The 12717-nt window shown below is 42.9% G+C and overlaps 1 long non-coding RNA gene across 1 annotated transcript; it reads right to left on the bottom strand.

Annotated features, from left to right (window-relative positions):
- Positions 1-262: 262 nt before the first annotated feature.
- LOC144340692 (uncharacterized) lies at positions 263-3029 on the bottom strand. The gene is made up of 3 exons (XR_013416940.1): positions 2988-3029; positions 2202-2585; positions 263-741 (listed from the first exon to the last, which is right to left on the bottom strand). It is a non-coding gene; the product is annotated as an uncharacterized LOC144340692 (long non-coding RNA).
- Positions 3030-12717: the final 9688 nt, after the last annotated feature.

Genomic DNA, 12717 nt, shown 5'->3' with positions numbered 1-12717 from the left:
TCTGTCTAATTGTCTTCATTTAACATGGGTTGCAAGAACAGTTATATGTAACTGCAGTCAAACCGTAAGACGGAACAGGGTAGTTGCTAAAATAAAGCAACATATCAAGAAGTAAGTTTTGAAATTGTTTTACTAATTGAAATTGGATGATCACTTTTAACTTTATTCATAAACCTATCAAAACTTTAGACACATTTTGCTAAGCAAAAAGATATTTTAATACAATTAAACAAATATATATGTACATGTTCACACATGGGTATGGGGGAAAAAAAAAGGGTGGTTGCTGAATTGCTTTTGTTAAGAAGCCAAACAACTGCACCTCAGTTTCTGGCAGCAGGAGCCTGAGCCTGTTCTTGCAGGAGCCTGAGCTTGTTCTTGTGATAACAGACAGTTCTGAACACAAATGTGCTGGTCTTCTTCAGCTTCACCCTTTCCTGTTCTCTACCTTCAGTGTCTGTCTCAGGACCCACCTCTAACCTCCCTCGTGTCTTCCATTTCCGAAGGCAAGTTCCTTAAGTGGAACCATCTCTGTGAAAGGGGAGGCTGCAATGGTGCCGTGAAGAAAGACTGGGAATGGTTTCTGTGAAAACACAGCCAGGCCGGGCGCCACTTCTGAGTCTGATGCATTTGTCAACATATTTCCAGTCTCCTTCCATCTTCTGCTCCTTCCTCTTCCCTCTGCCGAATTTTGCTCTTCCGCAGTTCTTGAGGCACATTTTAGGCCCCGACCAACAAAGACTTAAACAAGCACAAGGGGAAAACAAAACTAGCTTAACCAGTTCACTGCTAATTATTGCCTGTTAGCATGAGAAGAAGAGCACAATTCTTCACATTTTTGGTTAAGGAAACGTTACCCACACATTCACATGTAAATTGATTCTGACCAAATTGTTTGGAGTGGGAATTTTAGCTCAGCTGTGAGCACTGTCTCTCAGGGGCTGAGAATGAGCCCAGCAATGGGCACCATCACATGCAGGAACACACACCTGCAATGCACACACACACGCAAACACAGCAACACATACACATGCGACACAACACAGACACACACACGGTGTGCATGATGCACACACACGTACACAAGGACAACACACACGTGACACCACACACATGAACACAGTGTGCACGATGCACACACACATGCACACAAGCACAGCAACATGTACATGTGACACCACACACACAGTCTGCACAATGCACACGCACATACACACACAGCAACACATACACATATGACACGACACACACATGCACACAAGCACAGCAACATGTAACATGTGACACCACACAAGCACAGTGTGCATGATGCACACCTACACACATGCACACACACAGCAGCACATACACATGTGACACCACACACATGCACGCACAGTGTGCACAGTGCACACACATGCATACACACCCCCCACACACTCACATCACAACTAAAAGACGGAGGCATCGTCCGGAGGAAACCTTTCAAAGTCATTGCATCCTCAATGATATTGCCTATAAATCTCAGTCCATGCATTCTGTATGCAATAACTATCCCTAGCCTTATTAGTGAAAATGCTATTTCTTTGTATTTCTGAGCTGAAATTTCACTAAGATTGGGGTAAACCTAACTTTAATTATTCTTGGGATGTAAGCCTCAGTTTACGAGACTTGCACGGGGCCAATAGGTTATGTACCTAGTATTTATATAATGCTTACCAGGTGTTAGGCACTGCTTCAAATGCTTTGTAAATATTAACTCATTTAATCTGCACAATAAATTCAGAGGGATGTGTGATTTTATAAATGAGGAAGCTTAAGGACAGAGATGTGAAGTCACGTGCCCAACGCGAGACAGCATTAGGAAGACAAGTGGTCTCTGAACTTCTTGCCTGGCTCCAAAGCTCATCCTCTCAGTCAGACCTCCTGAGGTCACCACCTCTCTGCTCGCTTACCTTCTAGTTACAACACCCACCAGGCCGGGCCCCAGAACTATTTTGTGAAAGTGCCTGTTGACCCGGTTTTCCTAAACACACCTTATATTCCTGTCTGATGCTTCTTTACTTCATGCCAGGAAGCAAAAGACTGGCTCCAACTGTCTCCAAATGCTTAGACCTCCCCTCCGCACACAGAGGAGAGGTCTCAGTCTGTCATGGTGCTGGCATGCCCTGGGGTCCTTTTCCTATCCCACCCGCTTCCAAGATGCCATTTCCAAGACTTACCTGGTTTACAAACACCGTTCTTTTTTGTCTGAAAACTTCCAAGTTCTCCTGAAGGCCTAGGCTTTGGGAAAGACCAATTCTTGATATGCAGCTACTTCTGTGTGAAGAGGGAGAAGAGAAGGAGGAAGCGGCAGGGAGAGGAAAACCCCGTGTGTGCACATTCCAAAGCACCCACAGCCACAAACAGCAGATCTGATGTTTTATGATACCTTTTTACTAAATTATTGTGTTTCTTTCCTTCGTTCTACTGGCCCAAGTCCTAGGTGCTTACCACCAGCTGATGAGGTGGGCTTATTGGATGCCGCCGAGATTTGAAACAAGAGTCTTCCAAACCAAAGTTTCGACTGTGAAGTCATTTCTTGCTTAAAAGGCCAGTGGAATCTCCTTAAAAAGGAATGGAACATCTTAGCACTCTGTATCTTTTGGCAGAGACGCAGGCTTCAAAATAAATGTTTTCCTGTAAACGGGTCCTTACTAAGTGTTAGGGTGAGTGAGTATGTGCTCTTGAAATGTGCTATGGTGAAACGAAAGCTTCAGTCACCTGCAGACATTTCACCGATGGAGATAAGCTTCTTCCAGTCCAGGCCTGGAGTTTCCCTTACTCCATTGGAAAGGAACCCGGACTGGTGATAATGACAAGCCGGCAGTGTGGCTTTCATGCACCAGGGCCAGTGATGGAAATACCCTATTACCCAAGGCTCGCAGAATGCTATAAACTTGGGGACGGAGGGGCCACAATGCCGGGGGAAAAGCACAAAGCAGCCTGGAGACAAGAAACAGACTCACCAATCAAACGCTGTGCCTTTTCCCCCGGTCCCAGGATGGCTGTCCTCATGATTCTGGTGGAATCCGTGTCCTCCAGCGCCACTGTGCTGGGCTGGCAACACCGGCGCTCTCCATTAGCTAGAAGGACAAAGAAAGATTTTAATTTAGTGTCAGAGTAAAGAAAATGCCTTCTTCCATGGAAACTGTAACACTGGCAGGGTTTTAAGTTAATGGAATCAGATATTTAAAAAGGATCTGCAGAAAGGAATTAGGAAGAATGCTTCAAAAACATTTTAAATGCTGCTTAGTAGATGCTCAATGTTTACCTAAATCAAAGATGTGGTTTGCCCATATATTTATTTTAATAATTTAAAATATGTCTACATGTACTAATTATCTATATTTATCTATCTGAATTTTTTCCTCAATGACCAACACACAACGAGTGGCATATGCTGCGTGTGTACTGTTTTAAAGACGTAATGTGTATTTAGGAAAAGAGCTTTCACATTGCTGCCACTTTGTGGATCACTCTGCTTGGCTATCTTTTTAAATTTATAGGCCTTATTTCCCATTAAGACTGGAACACCTTCCAAAATATTTTCTTTTTTTATACATCTATAATAAGACCAAATAACAGTAGTGGCAAATTCACCATGCTCTTGAAGCATACATTGGAACTCTCTCTTTGCACGGGTAAACGGGCCGCCAAACAGATCACCTGCGTGGAAAGTCCTTTGTTCATTTTGTGGATCTGAGTTGCTGCCAACTTTTCCGTGTGCTCATGTTCTGAAGGAGAAGCAAGACGGCCCTGTTAAAAAGTCCTACTTGGCATTTGTCAAGGACGTTCTGCTCAGGAGTGAGACTGAGGCTTCACGTGTGAAAACCCTGCAGGCTGGGGAAGTGCAGCTCGAGCTGACCCCTTGTTCAGGGAGCTGATGAAGACACACACCATGGGAATGAGAAAGCTACTCCTTAAGCATCAGTAACAGAGGGTGTCATGTGGATAATACAGGGGCTGAAAAATAATAAGATTATTTGGGTGTCCCCACCCAAATCTCATCTTGAATTCCCACATGTTGTAGGAGGGACCTGGTGGGAGGTGATTGAATCATGGGGGCAGGTCTTTCCTGTGCTGTTCTCATGACCATGAGTGGGTCTCACGAGATCTGATGGTTTTAAAAACAGGGGTTTCCCTGCACAAGCTCTCTTCTCTTGTCTGCCACCATGTGAGACATGCCTTTCACATTCTGCCATGATTGTGAGGCCTCCCCAGCCACACAGAACTGTGTCCATTAAACCTCTCTTTTGTTAATTGCCCAGTCTCAGGTATGTCTTTATCAGCAGCATGAAAACACACTAATACAGGTGGGTTTAGACAAAGAACTGTTGGCTCCACATGGTGGCAGCTCCTGTGCCTCCCGCCTGAGCTGAGGGTCTGTGGCTGCAAGCCCAGCTCAGGAAAGGAGCTGCTGGAAACTGTGGAATGAAATGAAATAGTCCCATCTACAGTTTTTCTGGTCATCTGTTGAAAAAGACTTCAATGCTTACAAAATAACTGTTATTGGTGGTAATAGTCCAGGCCCATGACATTCTTTAATATTCGGGAGTATCAGAATTTAAAGATTAGACTTAGTTATCAATGGAATATTTATTTAGGAACTTAGAGACATCTGGGCATTTCATGTAATGAAAGTAGCAAAATCCTCCCTCTTTGCACGGCTCTAGTATGAATCATGACTGCTATTGGAGGGGCTCTCATACTCTGTGCGTGCAGATGGTGCCTGAGAGCCGGGGGACGATGGTGTCTGGCCTTGTCCTTCTCCTTTCCATCTGGCAGGTGCCAGCTTCTAACCATCTGGCAGGTGCCAGCTTCTAACCAGCATCGGCTGCCATGTCCACTGTCATCTGTTTAGCTAATGGACAGGGAGCACCTACTGTGGGCCAAGCCTCCAACAGGCACCAGAGATTGGGTGGAGACAGACAAAACCAAGCCCAGACAAATTCAATTAGTTGTTTTATGGAGGAAAGAAACAAGGACCATGCATGAGAACAGCTTGTTCTTGACGTCTTCAACCAGACACTGAGGTCAGCTCTCGTCAGCAGCTGGGTCTCCTTGAGGTTGGCTGGATGGGGAGGTTGTCTGCATTTCACGTTTTAATTAATTTGTAAAAGTTACTTAGATGAACTATTTCATTGGCTATTTCTCATCCTGTGCCAGTAGAGAAATTGTGAATCCCAACAGCATATATATTTTAAAATGCAGTTATAAAAAAGCATAAATACGAAAACAAAAGCAAAACAACTAACCATTATTGATTGTGTCATACTAAAACACTGTTTTAATTTTGTGGTATGTTTTGGGGAATTTTTCCAATTTATACTTTGAAATAATGTTGTATTCAGAGCATACACCAAAAACAGGGGCCCGTTTCTTTATCCATTTAAGATTCTCTCCCTTGCTTCTATCTATTGCTCATTCACTGAACCTCTTGTCCCTTTGACTAACTGTATTTATTTTAAAGGCCTAATGAAATATTTCAAAGCAGTTATGAATAATCAGATAATCAGATGACAGATGAGTACAAGCCACTAGCAGAGGACATGAAACGTGGTGAATGCCACCAAAGCAAAGGTTTCACTTCCATCGCTTCCTTCTCCCATTCCTCAAGTTATCACTGACTGCATTGGTGTTTATTCTTCCCAAATATCTCTTCGTATTTTACTACAAATGCATGGAGGTTTGCTCAATATTTGGTATTGATCAGTCTGAGTATTTTTTTTAATGTGTATAAGGGGAATCTTACATTTTACATTTTTCATGACTGGCTTTGTATGTTAAACATGTTCCTCGTGAGATTAATTCAGGTTGAGATGTGTAGTACTGTTTATTTATTACCCCATCAATGAATGCATTACTATTCACACAGTCTCCTGTTTTCATAGACTTTTAGTTGTTTCCAATATTTTGTCCTTCTGTCTTTATGAAAATCTGTCCCATTAGGCCCTTGTGGAAGCACTTTTTCTAGACTGGAAATCTAGGAGTGGCATAGCTGGGCCACGGAGTCACAGGAAAGCACTGGAAATCTAGGAGTAGCATAGCTGGGCCACGGAGTCACAGGAAAGCACTGGAAATCTAGGAGTAGCATAGCTGGGCCACAGAGCCACAGGAACAAGCTGGAAATCTAGGAGTGGAATAACTGGGCCACGGAGCCACAGGAACTCACGTTTCCAACTTCAGATGCAGCCACATTTTCTCCCAGTCTTTGCAGGAATCACACTCCCATGAGTGTGGAACAGTTTTCTTAACCCTCTCCAGATTTCTATTTTGCTCATAAATTTACTTATTAGTCCAGATTCTCCAGAAAAACAGAACCAATAGGATGTAGAGAGACATAAGAGGAGATGGATTATGACCATTGGCTCCTGTAACTATAGAAGCTGAGGAGTCCCATGATCTGGTGTCTGCAAGCCAGAAAGATTCTGGTGTAGTTGAGTCTGAATCTGAGGCCTGAAGGCTGGTGAGCTGCTGGTGTTGACTGAGGAGTCCAAGACCTGAGAACCTGGAGCTCCAGTGTCCAAGGACAGGAAAGGATGGATGTTCCAGCCCAAGGAGAGGGAGGGAGTGAAGAAGGGAGGGAGAGAGGGAGAGAGAGAATGTGTATTTCTTTTCCCTGGTAAAGTCAAATATCCTGTACTCAGTTTATTGATTCAAACATTAATTTCATCCAAAAGCATCCTCACAGAGACATCCACAATAACATCTTACCAACTGTCTAAGCATCCCTCAGCCTAGTCAAGTTAACACATAAGATTAGCCATCACAATTATGTTGTTTTAAAAGTACTGACATAACTAACTGTGATACCTTGTATCATAATTTTCATCATCTTTTTTCTTCTTTCTTTTGTACCTGTGTTTTTGTGACTACTTTATGACCTTTGTTCTTTATTATAAGGCCTAGACAATCTTGCCACATTTTATTTAAAAAATCCTGCTGAGATTATAATGAGAAGGGCATGAAATCTATAAATTACTTTGCAGAGTTTTGAGATCTTCACAATATTGAATATTTCTATCCATGAACATGGTAAACCTTTCCATTCACTTCTCTGTTTTTAATATGCCTCAAAAATTTGTAATTTTCTCCTTCTATCTCATGAAAATTTTGTCACTTTCGGTTTTTATGTTTTTTTTTCTGTTACATGTAATGTTTCTAAGTCTTGAGTTATTCTTTTTGTTGGTGCAAGGGAGTATAATGGAATTTTAGCTGTGATCAATAACTATTTTAATTTTTCCCTATTAACCTATTTAGAATAGTGCCTGCTCTATATTGAATACCACATAAATGTTTGTTAAAAATTAAGGAAAGCTGCTCGTTCTCTAAGTTAACTCTCGGGTAGCTCTAGCGTGATTACGACATCCTCTCTTCCTATCCTGCACCTTGCACTCCCCACTCAGTGCTAACATGCATCTCCAGCGTAACACTGAGTAGAAGCTGGGATCATGAGCTTCCTTGGTTTCATCTGAAGTCTTCTAGGGAATGTTGCTTCCATGTCACTGTAATTTCTGATATTTGACATGGTTACTTTAGTTAGCCATACCCTACTGGAATAAGAGTATTCTTTTATATTTTTAGCGTGCTAATTTTTTTTTAAAATCTCACCATGAAGGATTTTTTTCTCCTTGAGTTTGTTGCCATAGTAAATTTTGAAAACCATTAATAGATTTTCTAACCTTTTTGTCTTGCTGACTTAGAATGTACTCAACTATGTCATGATGTAAATATTTTAGTATATTTTTTTCTGGATTTTCTTTCTTAACATTTTGTTTATTACTTTTGCATCTATATTCATCAATAAGATAGACATGTAATGTTTTATTTTTATGCTGTATTTTGCTGGGCTAAGATTTTGATATCATATTCAGTGATTTGGGGAGTGTTCCTCATTTCCTGGTCTCTGGAAGAATATATGTGGTTATACAGTTATTTGCTCATTTAACAGAACACATCTCTAAAAAGACTCTGAGCTGGGGAGATAGTTCTTTTCTGTGTATACACTTTTAACATGTATTTCCATTAATAGTCATAAAGAATATTTGGCGAAGATTGAAAGGTGCTGAGGATCTGTCTGAAAACTGAATGCCATGGACAAAGTGACAACACATGGGGCAGAGGAGACGTGAGGCGACACCGGGCAGCCTGTTCGTAAATGCTCCTAAAGGGGAAAACAGAGGAATGAAGGAGCTACTGATAATATCAACCACTAACACCTGTTAAGGCTTCATGGCTCTCAGGCACTTGAGAAGTATACTTCTCCAAACACCTTAGGTTGGTGCTGTTATCTTCCTTCTACAGATAGGGAAACTGAGGCATGGTGCGTTTAAGAGGTTTTGGATCCCACAGTCCTTAGCGGTGGAGCCGGGATTTAAAAGCAGGCAACCTGACACCCCAGCGGGTGCTCTTAACTCTGTCTCACATTTTTTACTGAGGGTTCCTGTGCCCACCAAGCTTCAGGAAGTCACTCCCTGGTGCTGAAAGAAGGCACAGGCCTTCGGGGATCAGTAAGTGACTGGCAGTATGTACATGTAGTAGTACATGCCTGCGTACAGTCTTGTGAATTTCAAAGCATCCAGGATGAAGTTGGGGAACCAGAGGGAATGAACAAAATTCCAACTGCTTTCAGAAAGAAAGACACTAACTCAAAAAGCAGCAGTAATCAGGTTGGCATGAAATTGTGTTGGTTGTTGCATCCTGGAGGCAGTGGGGTTAGATGTGTAAAGATGTGAGGAACAGTGACAGGCACCCCCGGCTTGCCAAACACTTTCACTGTCTGAACTCAAGAACCAAACAGATCTGGATTTCATGGTATTGCCCGAGAGCAAACTGGCTACCAGGTTCCAATTACACTCACGTTCTTCATCCAAAGACCATCAGGAACACTTGTGTCCAAAAAGTTAGATTTATTTAATTTTCTGAGACAAGTAAGAGTGGAATTAAAATGAACCAGGAAACCCTTTCAATAAGGGGGAGTTAAGAGGGGCTTCTGAAAGCATGGGGGCTTGTGCTAGGTGATTCCAAAGAGAGATTAAGGAGAGGGGAGACAATGCTGGATGGGTGAAGAACAGATTAAGGGAAGGGAGCCAATGCTGGATGGGTGAATCCCAAGGAGAGATTAAGGAGAGGGGAGCCAATGCTGGATGGGTGAAGAACAGATTAAGGGGAGGGAGCCAATGCTTGATGGGTGAAGAATAGATTAAGGAGAGGGGAGCCAATGTTTGATAGGTGAATCCCAAAGAGAGATTAAGGAGAGGGAGCCAATGCTGGATGGATGAAGATACCGTCATACATGTCGTCCCGAGAGGGGAGATTCAAGTGGGCGCATGTGGGCACAGATGAAGTGGCAGGTGTCCCTGTTAGTCCGAGGGGCTGCATGGTGGTATCTGATATGTGGTGGGATTGCCTCCCTCCTGCTCCAGGCCCCGCTGCAGTGTGGTCTCAGCTCAGCATCACTGCTGCCCTCTGAGCCTGGCTGGTCCTCAGGAACAGCAAGATCTGGCTGTCGGCAGAGTCTTTCCTCTTTCCGAAAACCCAGGGGTTACACAGACTCAGACACCACAGTTTCTGCCTCGGATTCAGGCAAATTGGTTTGGCAGAAAAAACATACAAAATGTAAATTTGCATTCTTTTTATAGTATTTTCTCTTAGTTTCAGATAGGAATAGAAGCCATTTGTCATTTATTGATTTAGAGGGTTTTTTTGTTTTCTGTATGTTTTCAAGACAGAAAATAACTTGTGGTTTCAGCCTAAGACTAGGCCTGGTAAAGAGTTTATGCTCATGACTTAGAGGCAGAGGGAAGGGAAGAAGATTGTGTCAAGGAAGGAGAAAGGAGGTGGAAATCTTCCCATAGATGGAAATGAAGAGAAGTCAGTGATCCTGTGAGTGGGCGACAAGAAATTTCTTGAGGGCAGGGATTATGCCTAATTCATTTTTCCCCAAAATAGCTAAAAAAAAAACCAAACAGAGTAAGTGTTCACTGAATATTTATTAATGCAAACATTTATGAAATGAAGAAGGAAAGAAACAGGATATAGATGAACCCACATTCATTAAAAAGTGTGTGATCCTGTAATGAGGTAGGTCCTGATAAAAACTGAATAATAAAGGAAAGTATCCCAACACCAAAGTAAAATCTGCAATTAGAAGCTAGGAAGAGAAACCGGGCCAATGCTTAGCTGCCTTCTTGCGCTTATCTTCTATAGTGTACATGGTTTGGGGGTCTTGGACAGGTTCCTGGGAACCACAGTAATCTGGTGCCAGCTCTCACACGTGCAATTTGCAAGGGGGTCTGTGCTTGCACTGCTTCTTAATTTCAAGCTCATCTTTTAAAAAAATATCTACTATAACTTATCTGGCTCTGTGTCTCTCCACTTTTGTCAGAGCGTTTGCAGCGTTTACGTCTTAACGTGTTTGAAGAGTTTTTAGCCATGTATTGGACACAGTGGCTGATGCACCACCCTTCATTTGATGCAGCCAAAGTTAACCACATCACAGTGTACCAGGCGTTTAAAAAGATGTAAGAAATTTCAATCAGGACATTGCTTTAATACAAATCATATACGTAGTGATGTTGAGGGATCAGAAGTTTGGGAAGAATGTGATTTCTCTCCGGAAGTCATCTCCGCAGTCCTGAGACCTGCAGCACGGCGCTGAGACAGGGTCCAGGCTCTCAGCGTCATTTCCGTTTCTCACCTCCTCAGCCCTTAGAGAGCTGCGCCTGTGCTATGCCTAAGCAAGTAGGGAGGGGCTCTTTGGAAGGACTGGGAAACTTCGTTTAAACAATCCTGTAATTAAATCATAACTTACTGCATGCCTACTGCATGCCTGGCGGTACAGATGCATTCTCCATCCAGTACCCGAGACACCCTCTCTGTGGGCACCTCACTTGTTCCCCAGCAGTGGGGCTGGCCACCGGAGCAGCTGGCCCCCGGCAGGGCCAGGACTGAAGAGATGTCTAAAGTTAAATGCTGGAAGGTCCAATTTGCTAAAATCACTGAAAGAACTTAACACAGATGTCTACCAGATTGCAACAGTGTTGGTTACTACAATACAGTGACTTATTCAAGATAAAGTGGAACTGGGCATGGTGGCTCACGCCTGTAATCCCAGCACTTTGGGAGATCAAGGCAGATGGATCACATGAGGTCAGGAGTTCTAGACCAGCCTGCCCAACATGGTGAAACCCTGTCTCTACTAAAAATACAAAAATTACCCAAGCATGGAGGCATGCACCTGTAGTCTCAGCTACTGGGGAGGCTGAGGCAGAAGAATTGCTTCAAAATGGGAGGTGGAGGTCGCAGTGAGCCAAGATTGCACCAATATGCTCCAGCCTGGGCAACAGAGCCAGATTGTGTCTCAAAAATGAAAAAAAAAAAAAAGATAAAATCGTACCTCAACATCTTTGAGACTTTAGTGATAATGAGACTGAACATTTCTTTACAAGTTTATTTATTTATTTATTTATTGCTTTAAGATGTCAGAGTCTGGTGGTGTCGCCCAGGCTAGAATGCAGTGGTGCGATCACAGCTCACTGTAGCCTCAACCTCCTCAAGCTATCCACCCACCTCAGCCTCCCAAAGTGCTGGGATTACAGGCATGAGTCACTGCGCCCGGCCTACTTACTCTGAAAATATTTTTTGCTTACATTCATTTCCTCTTTAAAAACTCAAGTTTGTAAGGAAGTTAAGGATTCTGCATTTTTACAAGTGCTCCAGGTAATTCTGATGCCATTCTGAGTTCCGAATTAAGATTTTCTGGATTATAGTAAAATGAGACATCTGTTCAGAACATAAGAAATGCTTCTCTAAATTAGACGTTGTTATTTCCTTTTTGCACATAGGAAAACTGAAGCTCAGTATTAAACCAAGTTGTCAGATGCGCAGTTAATCAGTGGCAGGGCTATGCTTTATACCAGGTCTGTCTGACTCAGGAGCTGGTATTGCTCCCAACATACACTAAATATTTTCTAAAAGAAAGCCAGTATTTGCATCCACTAAATAGAATATAAAGCCAAGCTTTATATTTTTAAAAGTCTGGATTTTAAAATAGATTATTTCATAAGCCAACTGGTTAAAAAGTTCTGATGTAACTGCATGAAAATTCTAACATATCCTGTCATCTTATGATTTGATGACATCTGGTTTGTTGGAGGAAAAGAGAAAATCCATAATTGGCTGTTGAGAAACTTGAGATGGGATTTGTAGTCATTAAAGCTGAGGATCAGGAGGGCTTATGCCCACAGCCAGTGGGCCCCAGGATGCTGGACACGTTCGCCTGTGATACGGGATGGGTTCACCTCTTTGTTAACAAACCCATCGCCCGAAAGCGGCTGTCTCACCTCCACTGTAAGAGAGGGTCGGCAAAGGCACAGCTATGGGAGAGTGTCACAAACTGGTGCACAGATGCCAGGGGTCCAAGACACAGAGCCACATTTCACTCTGGTGTGATCTGCCCAGTGAGGAGTTAAACATGTGTTCCCTACCGAGAAACGGGAGGCTATTTCTCACTTGGTAAATGTCGACATGACCTGAGTGGACAGCATTATTCTCACTCTCCTGTCCAGAGCTCGCAGAGAGTTTGATCATCCTCCAGGAGAGTTAAGTGACCTGGCATTAAAACGACCTTTTATGGGTTCAAGGCAAAATCAATCAATCCTGAGATGCCATTCTAACCTCTCATCCTGCTGGTGG

This window comes from Macaca mulatta, chromosome 4 (assembly GCF_049350105.2).
Source record: "Macaca mulatta isolate MMU2019108-1 chromosome 4, T2T-MMU8v2.0, whole genome shotgun sequence".
Lineage (NCBI taxonomy): Eukaryota > Metazoa > Chordata > Mammalia > Primates > Cercopithecidae > Macaca > Macaca mulatta.
Note: the sequence above shows the minus strand (reverse complement) of the source record. Positions and strands in the feature narration are given on the sequence as shown.